At 48.5% G+C, this 12,913-nt stretch overlaps 1 protein-coding gene across 3 annotated transcripts in view; it reads left to right on the top strand.

Annotated features, from left to right (window-relative positions):
- The window catches only part of EPS8 (epidermal growth factor receptor pathway substrate 8), a 127,233-nt gene that overhangs the window by 17,548 nt on the left and 96,772 nt on the right, over positions 1–12,913 (top strand). The window contains exon 1 of one of the 3 annotated variants that reach the window (XM_033952128.1): positions 10,031–10,426. The exons of the other annotated variants lie outside the window; for them this stretch is intronic. The gene's annotated coding sequence lies outside the window, so the exon portion shown is untranslated. Of the gene's footprint in view, positions 1–10,030; positions 10,427–12,913 lie in introns of those variants that run through there. 3 annotated transcript variants of the gene reach the window in all.

The following is a 12,913-nucleotide window of genomic DNA, read 5'->3' as shown; positions in this document are numbered from 1 at the left end:
GCAGGGATCTATCCTGGCTTCTACATTAGAAACATGATGGCAGGTAAAGGCCAAATGGCCCATCTAGTCTGCCCATCCGCCGTAACCATTATCTCTTCCTCTCTCCGAGAGATCCCAAGTGTCTATCCCAGGCCCTCTTGAATTCAGACACAGTCTCTATTTCCACCACCTCTTCCAGGAGATTGTTTCACGCATCTACCACCCTTTCCGTAAAAAAAGTATTTCCTCAGATTACTCCGGAGCCTATCACCTCTTGACTTCATCCTACGCCCTCTCATTGCTAAGTTTCCTTTCAAATGAAAGAGACGACTCGTGCATTTACATTACGTAGGTATTTAAACGTCTCTATCATATCTCCCCGCCTTTCCTCCAAAGTATATAAATTGAGATCTTTAAGTCTGTCCCCATACGCCTTATGACGAAGACCACGCACCATTTTAGTAGCCTTCCTCTGGACTGACTCCATTCTTTTTATATCTTTTTGAAGGTTTGTTGTCTGCCAGGAGCCAGGATCCGGGATGTCACCACCTGCTTAAGAAGACTGATCAGGCCCCAAGACCACTACCCGATGCTTCTCATCCACGTCAGGACAAAAACGACACCGCCAGAAACACCCCAGAGAAGATACCTGAAGACTTTGGAGCCCTGGGTGAGAAGATGAAGCGGATGGGAGCACAGGTGGTCTTCTCCTCCATCCTTCCAGTGAGAGGTATGGGAAGAGCCAGGGAAGATCGTATCCAGAGGACCAACGAGTGGCTACGCAGATGGTGCAGAGAGATGAACTTCAGATTCCTGGACCATGGAGAGGCACTTTAAGGACTACAGGGATCATACGGGCTCCATCTAACCAGAAGAGGGAAGAACATCTTTGGACGACGGCTGGCTCACCTGCTCCGAAGAGCTTTAAACTAGGTGAGTTGGGGGAGGGTACCCATTCCCATCCTGCTGTGGTAAGTAACCTTTCTGGTGGGGTAAGTAACCACTCCATTTTTTAATCTGAGGTAAGTACTCACGTTGCAGACAGCACTGTAGGGGGCAAACTGACTCAAACGGGAAAATCTCCATGCAGACCGGGCAAACATGGAGTATGGAGGGCTATGTACGTTAATGCCCACAGTTTAAGCAATAAAATTCTGGAATTGGAGACGGAAATGAGGAATGCCGACCTAGATGTGGTGGCAATATCTGAAACCTGGTTCTTGGATTCCCATGGATGGGATATGGCTATACCAGGGTATAACTTGCTTTGTCGAGACAGAGAAGGCAAAACCGGAGGAGGGGGTAGCACTATACATCAAGGAGGACATCAAAGTTACCAGGATCACAGATGTCAAGTATACCGGGGAATCCCTCTGGGTGAACCTTGCCAGGGGAAATGACAAATGCCTGTACCTTGGTGTTGTATACAGACCTCCAAGACAACAGGACGACATAGACAAAGAATTAATCGAAGACATCGAGTCCATCACTCTGCGTGGAGACACTGTGCTGTTAGGGGACTTCAATATGCCTGGTGCAGACTGGAACAAACTTTCCGCTACGACCAGCGACAGCAGAAGGCTACTAACCTCCATGCGGGGAGCATGACTCAAACAGTTTGTATTGGAGCCCGCCAGGGATCGGGCGATTCTGGACCTGATACTCACCAATGGAGATAGTGTCACGGAAGTTTCGGTAGCCGATGCGCTGGCTTCCAGTGACCACAACATGGTGTGGTTTCACCTCAGGAAGGGATTCACTAGGTCAAACACATCAACAAAGGTTCTTAACTTTAAGGGCATGGGAGATTTTGTCTCTGAGGCACTGCAAAACTAGGACACGACAGATAGTGTGGAGGTACTGTGGTCAGCTCTAAAATCAACCCTACAGGAAGCAACCAACCTCTATATAAAAACCGTGAGTAAACGACGGAGAAATAATAAACCCCAGTGGTTCTCCACGGAGATCTCGAATCTCGTAAAACAGAAGAAAAGAACATTTGCATCTTACAAACAATCACAACGACTGGAAGCTAAAGAAGCCTATCTGGTGAAATCTAGAACTGTTAAAACAGCAGTCAGAAATGCCAAACTCCGGATGGAAGAAAATTTAGCTAAGAATATTAAAAAGGGGGATAAATCCTTTTTCAGGTATGTTAGTGACAGAAAAAGGGACACAGACGGGATAGTGCGCCTAAGGAAACCTGACGGTAACTATGTAGAATCGGACTCCGATAAAGCCGAACTACTAAATGAATACTTCTGCTCAGTCTTTACCTGTGAGGAGCTGGGATCTGGTCCACAGCTGCAGACAAGGGAGAGCTCAGAAGACCCGTTCCGGAATTTTGAATTTACTGCCAGCAGCGTCTACCAAGAACTAACAAGGCTTAATGTGAACAAAGCCATGGGACCGGATAAACTGCACCCCAGAGTGCTCAAGGAACTAAGAGATGTCCTGATGGAGCCGTTAGCTGCACTCTTCAATCTTTCCCTAAGCACGGGAAAAGTCCCATTGGACTGGAAAACAGCTGACATCATTCCACTCCACAAAAAGGGATGCAGATCAGAAACTGCAAATTACAGACCGGTAAGTCTCACATCAATAGTGTGTAAACTTATGGAAACGTTGATTAAACACAAATTAGATATGATTCTGAACGATGAGAGGCTGAGGGATTCCCACCAGCATGGATTTACAAAGGGAAGGTCCTGCCGATCCAATCTAATCAGCTTCTTTGACTGGGTAACGAAAAAAACTAGATAAGGGAGAGTCCCTGGATATCGTGTATTTGGACTTCAGTAAGGCTTTTGATAGTGTCCCACACAAGATGAGTTTGTTGGGACTAGGAGAAACATTGACTGCATGGGTTAAAGACTGGCTCAGTGGCAGACTACAAAGGGTGGTGGTAAATGGTACTCCCTCCGAAACGTCGGAAGTGATCACTGGAGTGCCGCAGGGCTCGGTCTTGGGTCCCATCCTATTTAATATCTTTGTATGGGACCTGACTCAGGGACTTCAAGGTAAAACTGCATTATTTGCCGATGACGCTAAACTGTGCAGCATAGTGGGCAAAGGCACAGTGCCTGACGCTATGACGCAGAACCTACTTTTACTGGAACAATGGTCCACAATTTAGCAACTGGAGTTTTAATGCCAAAAAGTGTAAGATTATGCACCTTGGCAGTGGAAACCCATGCAAAACTTACACCCTAAATGGTGAGACCTTAACAAGAACTGCGGCAGAACGGGACCTAGGAGTAATCATTAGTGAAGATATGAAGACTGCCAATCAGGTGGAGAAAGCTTAATCCAAGGCTAGACAAATGCTGAGTTGCATCCGAAGAAGTTTTGTCAGCTGAAAGCCTGAAGTTGTGATGCCGTTGTACAGGTCCATGGTGAGACCTCATCTGGAATATTGTGTTCAGTTTTGGAGGCCACATTATCAAAAGGATAAACTAAGAATAGAGTCGGTTCAGCGAATGGCCACTAGGATGGTCTCAGGGCTCAAGGATCTCTCCTATGAAGAACGTCTAGGTAAGTTGCAGCTATACTCTCTCGAGGAACGGAGAGAGAGGGGAGACATGATAGAGACTTTCAAATATGTTACTGGCTGTATTGAGGTGGAAGAAGACATCTTTTTCCTTACAGGACCTACGGTAACAAGAGGGCATCCATTAAAAATCAAGGATGGGAGATTTCATGGTGATAATAGGAAGTATTTCTTCACTGAAAGGGTGGTTGATCATTGGAATGATCTTCCATTTCAGGTAGTTGAGGCCAGCAACGTGCTCGATTTTAAGAAAAGATGGGATAAACATGTGGGTTCACTTCGAGGAAGTGCTTAAGGGGGCGGGTTCTTGGGTGGGCAGACTTGTTGGGCTGATGGACCTGTTCTGCCGTCATATTCTATGTTTCTATGCCTTAGAGCCAATCTCATCAGTGATGTCACAATGGCTTGATTGTCCTATACATAAGAACATAACAGCTGCCATACTGGGACAAAACAAATGTCCATCAAGCCCAGCATCCTGCTTCCAACAGTGGCCAACCCAGGTCCTAACTATCTAGCTAGATCTCAAGTAGTAAAACAGATTTTATGCTGCTTATCCTAGGTATAAGCAGTGGATTTTCCCAAATCCATCCCATTAATGGCCTATGGACTTCTCTTTTAGGAAATTATCCAAACCTTTTTTTAAACTCTGCAACGTTGACTGATTTCAGCTTAGGCTGGCACCATTCTGGTGTTTTTCAATTTCCTGGCATTCAACGTTTTATCTGTTGGAATGGGGATGTCCCAGCTGATCATAACCTCTTCATTCTCCATGATTCTCTTAGGGTCATGATCCAGTGCATTTCCAATAATGATGCTGTAGTGTTTACAAAGTTTCCAGTGAATGAGACCCGACATCTTATTGTGCCTTTCAGTAAAGACATTTTCCGCCATTAAAACATCACAGACAAGTGACCATTTCAGCATTTTCACACACAATCTACTCTTTTTTGTTGCACCAGATTTTTCTGTTCTTGCTGTAAACCCTCTCATCCATAATTCTCTCTCCTGGGTTCCAACTATCAATCGCTCATCCTTAAGTCCTGGGCCAGCTCTGTCAATGTGTATCACTGCAGACTGCTCTGTGTTAAGCTACCAAGTTGGGCTTTAGTGTAGGAAGCCATTGGTAACACCCTTAACACAGTCTCCAAGACCAGTGGTGATAGAGAAAACATGCTTCTTATCTTCTGGGCTTCTTCTCACCTCAACAGCCTCCGCTTTAAGACTAAATTTTCTTTCTTTGCTTCTGTTCCAGAGTTAGGAACTCGCTCCTCCGACATGCCAGTCAATCCAAAATCTTCTGTCCTCCCATCTCGCATCCAGGAATTCTCTCTTGTGGCCTTCAAGATAGTCTCACACGCCAACGCCTTCCTCCCTCCTCCTTCTCCTTCTCAAACCATATAGAAAGTGGCTTATCCAAATAAAGACTTCTGCCCCAGCAATAAATGCACTACCACCCCCCCTGTAGGTCTAGCTCCTTCCGCCCTGCTAGACTGGGCACTCTGACCTTGAGTCCTGAGCCTACAGAAGCAGTTTGCACCTCTCAAAGCCTGGGACTCATTAATTCTCACTCTCCTTGATCCCAGCTGGTTTAGTAGAAGGGTTCTAATCCCTCAAAGGCCTCGTGGTCAGGGTTAGGATGGCAGAAAAGAGGTAAGAAACAGATGTCCTTCCTAAACTAGGGTCAGATTCTAATAACAGCACCGTAAGTTAGGCGGGGTTAGATGCCCTAATGCTGCCTAGCTTTAATTGTTTTAATTGGTTCAATCGGCACAGTAAATGTGCTGATTAAAAACCAAAGAAAACGCCATTAAGAAATGGAGACGCACTGTTCTCCCAGGCATCATGCATAACGTGACCATATGTCCCATTTTGAATGGGACCGTCCTGTTTTTAGGTACCTTGTCCCGTTGTCCCCAAGCACAGCTTCGGGACCCCGAAATGTCCCGTTTTCAGAAAGAGAGCGACTAGAGCCTAGTTGTTCTCTTTCTGAAAACGGGACATTTCGGCGTCCTGAAGCTGTGCTTGGGGACAACGTGCAGGGGTGCCAAAAGGAACCTGGGATTTCTCCCTGCTGGCGCAAGTGGCTGGCTGTGAAAGCCGAGAGAGAATGCACGGAGAACACTGAGCGCCATGGGGACCTCGGATCGCGTGCTCTCCTCAGTCCCCCCCCTGACAGGACCGCCCCTCCCCTCCCTATGGCCCTGGCCTCGTGTTCGTCCCGGGGACTTAGGCCATGGTGTGAGGAGGAACCAGCTTAGGCCATGATGTGAGGAGGGCCCCCCCTCTGTCTGCGTGTTGGATGTGGGCGGCCTGGGCTTCGGCGGCGGCAGCCCTCACCATACTCAAGTGCATCCCCCTCTGGCGCTGCAACTGGCATGTGGAGTCAGTGGACAAGCGGCACTGCTCTTTGCAGGCTGTGCCCGACGAGATCTACCGCTACAGCCACAGCCTGTGGAAAGATGGCCCTGAATGCCAATGGCAGCCCTGCTCTGGGCTTAACGTTCTTCAAAGATGCAACAGGGGATAGATTTGTGGTTTGAAAGAAAGAAAGGGGGGCAGGGAGAGAGAAAGAAAGAAAGAAGGGGGCAGGGAAAGATAAAAAAAGACAGAAAGAACGGGGGCACAGTCAGAAGGAAGTGCAACCAGAGACTCACCAGACAACAAAACGGTAGGAAAAATTATTTTATTTTCAATTTAGTTTTCAGAATTTATATCTGCTATCTATATTTTGCACTATATTTGTCTATTTTTCTGTAGTTGTTATTGAGGTGACATTGCATATTTTAAAGTCATCTGTCTTGACCTCTTTGAAACCGAATAATTAACATTTTCTTTGCATACAGAGTGCTTTGTGTATTTTTTAATTTTATGGTTACTCTTATGAATTGTGTGTATTGTACATGAAAAATGAATGGAAGAAATTAGGGGCGGGGCTGGGGCTAGGTTGGGATTGGGGAGCAGGACTGAAAATTAGTAGATGTCCCGTTTTGAGGACAAAAATAAATGGTCACCTTAATCATGCAGTGCCTAAGGCCATTCCGGGTGTGGTTAACCCTGGCACGATTCTCCAGATGAACCAGTAGGCCCAGAGGAGACTAGTCCATGAATGCAGGGTCTTCATGTAGGCTATTGGTGCAGTGATGACTGTATTTCAGAAGCCTGAGTACTTCTCTGCATTGTACCTGGGGGGGGTGGGGGTGGGGGTGTGAATGAAGTAGGCTTATCACAGCTCTTAACAAATATCTGTGGCTGATGACATTTTATGGACATCCTGCTCAAGTTGTGACTTCATTTGGGGTTGCAACTCACAGTTTGGAAATTCCTCTACAATACCTATCCTGCAGAGGGAGCATGACAACCTGGCAATGCTCTTGCCTGTACTGTAGAGGGCGCACTTGCTCTGCTCCTGCCTCTACTGTGCCTGTCCTGCAGAGGGAACAGAGTGGGTAAACACAACCTGCCAACGCTCTTGCCTGTGCTGTAGAGGGCGCACTTGCTCTGCTCCTGCCTCTACTGTGCCTGTCCTGCAGAGGGAACAGAGTGTGTAAACACAACCTGGCAACGCTCTTGCCTGTGCTGTAGAGGGCGCACTTGCTCTGCTCCTGCCTCTACTGTGCCTGTCCTGCAGAGGGAACAGGGTGTGTAAACACAACCTGCCAACGCTCTTGCCTGTGCTGTAGAGGGCGCACTTGCTCTGCTCCTGCCTCTACTGTGCCTGTCCTGCAGAGGGAACAGAGTGTGTAAACACAACCTGCCAACGCTCTTGCCTGTGCTGTAGAGGGCGCACTTGCTCTGCTCCTGCCTCTACTGTGCCTGTCCTGCAGAGGGAACAGAGTGTGTAAACACAACCTGGCAATGCTCTTGCCTGTGCTGTAGAGGGCGCACTTGCTCTGCTCCTGCCTCTACTGTGCCTGTCCTGCAGAGGGAACAGGGTGTGTAAACACAACCTGCCAACGCTCTTGCCTGTGCTGTAGAGGGCGCACTTGCTCTGCTCCTGCCTCTACTGTGCCTGTCCTGCAGAGGGAACAGGGTGTGTAAACACAACCTGGCAACGCTCTTGCCTGTGCTGTAGAGGGCGCACTTGCTCTGCTCCTGCCTCTACTGTGCCTGTCCTGCAGAGGGAACAGGGTGTGTAAACACAACCTGGCAATGCTCTTGCCTGTGCTGTAGAGGGCGCACTTGCTCTGCTCCTGCCTCTACTGTGCCTGTCCTGCAGAGGGAACAGGGTGTGTAAACACAACCTGCCAACGCTCTTGCCTGTGCTGTAGAGGGCGCACTTGCTCTGCTCCTGCCTCTACTGTGCCTGTCCTGCACAGGGAACAGAGTGTGTAAACACAACCTGGCAACGCTCTTGCCTGTGCTGTAGAGGGCACACTTGCTCTGCTCTTGCCTCTACTGTGCCTGTCCTGCAGAGGGAACAGGGTGTGTAAACACAACCTGCCAACGCTCTTGCCTGTGCTGTAGAGGGCGCATTTGCTCTGCTCCTGCCTCTACTGTGCCTGTCCTGCAGAGAGAACAGAGTGTGTAAACACAACCTGGCAACGCTCTTGCCTGTGCTGTAGAGGGCGCACTTGCTCTGCTCCTGCCTCTACTGTGCCTGTCCTGCAGAGGGAACAGAGTGTGTAAACACAACCTGGCAATGCTCTTGCCTGTGCTGTAGAGGGCGCACTTGCTCTGCTCCTGCCTCTACTGTGCCTGTCCTGCAGAGGGAACAGGGTGTGTAAACACAACCTGCCAACGCTCTTGCCTGTGCTGTAGAGGGCGCACTTGCTCTGCTCCTGCCTCTACTGTGCCTGTCCTGCAGAGGGAACAGAGTGTGTAAACACAACCTGCCAACGCTCTTGCCTGTGCTGTAGAGGGCGCACTTGCTCTGCTCCTGCCTCTACTGTGCCTGTCCTGCAGAGGGAACAGAGTGTGTAAACACAACCTGGCAACGCTCTTGCCTGTGCTGTAGAGGGCGCACTTGCTCTGCTCCTGCCTCTACTGTGCCTGTCCTGCAAAGGGAACAGGGTGTGTAAACACAACCTGCCAACGCTCTTGCCTGTGCGGTAGAGGGCGCACTTGCTCTGCTCCTGCCTCTACTGTGCCTGTCCTGCAGAGGGAACAGAGTGTGTAAACACAACCTGGCAACGCTCTTGCCTGTGCTGTAGAGGGCGCACTTGCTCTGCTCCTGCCTCTACTGTGCCTGTCCTGCAGAGGGAACAGGGTGTGTAAACACAACCTGGCAACGCTCTTGCCTGTGCTGTAGAGGGCGCACTTGCTCTGCTCCTGCCTCTACTGTGCCTGTCCTGCAGAGGGAACAGGGTGTGTAAACACAACCTGGCAACGCTCTTGCCTGTGCTGTAGAGGGCGCACTTGCTCTGCTCCTGCCTCTACTGTGCCTGTCCTGCAGAGGGAACAGGGTGTGTAAACACAACCTGGCAACGCTCTTGCCTGTGCTGTAGAGGGCGCACTTGCTCTGCTCCTGCTCTACTGTGCCTGTCCTGCAGAGGGAACAGGGTGTGTAAACACAACCTGGCAATGCTCTTGCCTGTGCTGTAGAGGGCGCACTTGCTCTGCTCCTGCCTCTACTGTGCCTGTCCTGCAGAGGGAACAGGGTGTGTAAACACAACCTGGCAACGCTCTTGCCTGTGCTGTAGAGGACGCACTTGCTCTGCTCCTGCCTCTACTGTGCCTGTCCTGCAGAGGGAACAGGGTGTGTAAACACAACCTGGCAACGCTCTTGCCTGTGCTGTAGAGGGCGCACTTGCTCTGCTCCTGCCTCTACTGTGCCTGTCCTGCAGAGGGAACAGGGTGTGTAAACACAACCTGCCAACGCTCTTGCCTGTGCTGTAGAGGGCGCACTTGCTCTGCTCCTGCCTCTACTGTGCCTGTCCTGCAGAGGGAACAGGGTGTGTAAACACAACCTTGCAACGCTCTTGCCTGCGCTGTAGAGGGCGCACTTGCTCTGCTCCTGCCTCTACTGTGCCTGTCCTGCAGAGGGAACAGGGTGTGTAAACACAACCTGGCAACGCTCTTGCCTGTGCTGTAGAGGGCGCACTTGCTCTGCTCCTGCCTCTACTGTGCCTGTCCTGCAGAGGGAACACTCGCAGTGCTCTTGCCTGTGCTGTAGAGGGCGCACTTGCTCTTCTCCTGCCTCTACTGTGCCTGTCCTGCAGAGGGAACAGGGTGTGTAAACACAACCTGCCAACGCTCTTGCCTGTGCTGTAGAGGGCGCACTTGCTCTGCTCCTGCCTCTACTGTGCCTGTCCTGCAGAGGGAACAGAGTGTGTAAACACAACCTGGCAACGCTCTTGCCTGTGCTGTAGAGGGCGCACTTGCTCTGCTCCTGCCTCTACTGTGCCTGTCCTGCAGAGGGAACAGAGTGTGTAAACACAACCTGGCAACGCTCTTGCCTGTGCTGTAGAGGGCGCACTTGCTCTGCTCCTGCCTCTACTGTGCCTGTCCTGCAGAGGGAACACTCGCAGTGCTCTTGCCTGTGCTGTAGAGGGCGCACTTGCTCTGCTCCTGCCTCTTCTGTGCCTATTAACACAACCTTGCTCTGCCAGAAGCTCTTTTTGTTCTGCTCTCCGACTTTTGCATGCCAAGCTCTGCCTGTTCCCCAGTGGGGTCTTGCGCTTTGCAAGCTCCAACCTCGCCTGCTTGAATGCAATTGCAATGCCCTGCTGTGTCCAGAGCCTGGAGCGGTAAAGTCAATATTTACATACTGAAGAGCAAAAGGAAAGAAGCCTGGGAGGATCTGTGCCCAATCCCTCCCTTTTCTCTTCCTCTAAAGGTCATTTGGCCTTATCTCCTCCATTTCCTTCCCGGGCAGGATTCCTATGCTGAGAGGTCTGAGCGACTAGCCGCGCTGGGGGAGGAATGTGCGCGTTACCCGCAGAGAGGCAGCTCCAGGTAAGGCTCGCCCTGTCGCCTGTCGTTCTGGCACCTCTTCCGGAGCCTTTCATGGCTCCTAGCTGCAAGTTCTAAGGATTGAAGGTTCCCCTTTTCAGCCAGCAGTGTGTGGCTCTCTTGAATACACTGCACAGAAGGTGCAATGAATAGGCAACGTATTTAATTTGTACGCCACCCTTTTGGGGGTTCTTCCTTCAATCCCGGTCCTGGTTTTCATTGCTCACCTTTCCTTTAGGATGATTGATTTATTTTTAGCATTTATAGCCTAACTTCAGCATTTTTCCCTGTCTGTCTAATGTACCTGGGGCAATGGGGGGGGGGGGGGGGATTAAGTGACTTGCCCAGGAGTAGCATGGGATTTGAACCCACAACCTCAGGGTGCTGAGGCTGTAGCTCACACACTCCCTGACATCTGCCACCGGCTCAAAGAGGGGCTTTACCCCCTTTCTTCTGAGCCCTTTTTTTCGTCCAACTTCGGGTCTCGATCTTTTGTTTTTTGAAACTTTTTTTTGCAGAAAAAGGTTTCCTTCCTGGGCTGAAATCTGCTAAATACTGGAAGTTTTTATCACTTCTTCAAGGACAAGCAAGATGAGTGAGTCACAAGTGGATGATGTCACTGAAGAGCCGTTTAGAGAGTTCTGGAAAGGGGGGATGGGACTGCTTTCTCTGTGTGGTCACAATCAAAGCAGTTTACATAATTTTCGAAAGGTACTTGAAGTGTTAAGTGACTTGCCTGGGGTCATTGAACACATCAGCTGCTCTAACCACTAGGCCACGCCTCCACTCCCAGTGGCCTATGTAGGTAACTTCCCCCCTTAGTGTGAAGAGTTTCCTCTCTGGTAACCAAAGCTGAGATTGTGATGTCATAATGCCTCATTCCACCAATAAGAGCCAACCTAATCAATGATGTCACAATAGCTTGATTGTAAAGGGTAAAGGACTCCTCTTACTGCTTTTTCTGTGTGGTTACAATCAAAGCGCTTTACATATTTTTTAGACACGTACTTAATTTGTACCCGGGACAATGACGAGTTAAATAACACAGGGAGCTGCAGTAGAAATTGAACTCGCAATTCCAGGGTGCTGAGAAGTCTCTATAAGTTGTATTGCCATGTGCAGGAGTTCTGCTCAGCAGATGTCCATCTTTTTTTGTTTTCTCCAGATGACCTCATAGGCATTTATTTTCTAAGCATGCATGTTTTGAACGTCTGATGTACTTTCTTTTCTTTTTCCAATCCCATTAGACTTTATAGTATATTTTTTGGCCTTTTTTTTTTTTTTTTTTTTTTCTCTAAATGTATTTATCCCCTGTGTATACATATTGTCAGTCCTAAACTAGACATAACCCGTTTCTCAAACATCCAGGTCTTAATATATTTACAGCGACGAGCAGTTTTCCTAATCAATGCAAGAGGTAGAATTCATTGCTGGAGAATGTTGTGAAATCAGTTAGCTTAGCAGGGTTTAAAAAAGGTTTGGATCATTTCCTAAAAGAGATGTCCATAGGCCATTATTGAGATGGCTTGGGGAAACCCACTGCTTATTCCTAGGAGAAGCAGCATAAAATCTGTTTTACTACTTGGGATCTAGCTGGGTACTTTGGACCTGGGTTGACCACTGTTGGAAAGAGGATACTAGGCTTGATGGACCTTTGGTCTGTCCCAGTAGGGCAATTCTTATGCTCTTATCTAAATCCCAAATAGCGAAAGCGCTCTCTTTCTAGTGGAAGAGAGTGAAATATGTTATAGCCTGGAATCCTGAGGAAAGCAAAGCATCTGGGGTTAGAAAAGGTTTGCACAAGTTCCTGGATGAAAAGTCTATAAAGCTTAAGATGGATAAGTTCCTGGATGAAAAGTCTATAAAGCTTAAGATGGATAAGTTCCTGGATGAAAAGTCTATAAAGCTTAAGATGGATAAGTTCCTGGATGAAAAGTCTATAAAGCTTAAGATGGATAAGTTCCTGGATGAAAAGTCTATAAAGCTTAAGATGGATAAGAAGGCTAACTTTTACTTTTAGCACTCTGGGTCTGACTCTTGTGACTTTTGACAGTTACCCTTTGCTAAGCTCTTCCTTCTTTTTCAATTGCTGAATACGCAAAAGTCAAAACTTCTTTTTTCCACATTTAAAAAAAAACCTTTTGGGTTGATGTGTCGTTTTCCTCCTACTTTCTATGTAATTTGTATTTCTTGTGATTCGTTGCGTGTTTTTGACGTGTTTTGCACAAAAAACAGGGGAAACAAATCCACAAAATACAAAGGAACAAATCAAAGTGGAAATGTCCAATCAGAAAGGTGCACAAAAAAGTGTCTTTCAACTCATCTGATTGATCCAAAATCTTTATTCATCCAAAGTAACTCAATGACCCGACATGTACATGTTTCGGCCTCCCGGCCTGCATCAGGAGTCTTCAGAAGAAGTCCACAAGCTTACAGGATCCCTGAATCCTTGGAGAGAAGCAGACCTGTGCTAGCCAGGATTCAGAGGAC

The sequence above is a fragment of the Geotrypetes seraphini genome, chromosome 7 (assembly GCF_902459505.1).
Source record: "Geotrypetes seraphini chromosome 7, aGeoSer1.1, whole genome shotgun sequence".
In the NCBI taxonomy this organism is placed as follows: Eukaryota; Metazoa; Chordata; class Amphibia; order Gymnophiona; family Dermophiidae; genus Geotrypetes; species Geotrypetes seraphini.
Note: the sequence above shows the minus strand (reverse complement) of the source record. Positions and strands in the feature narration are given on the sequence as shown.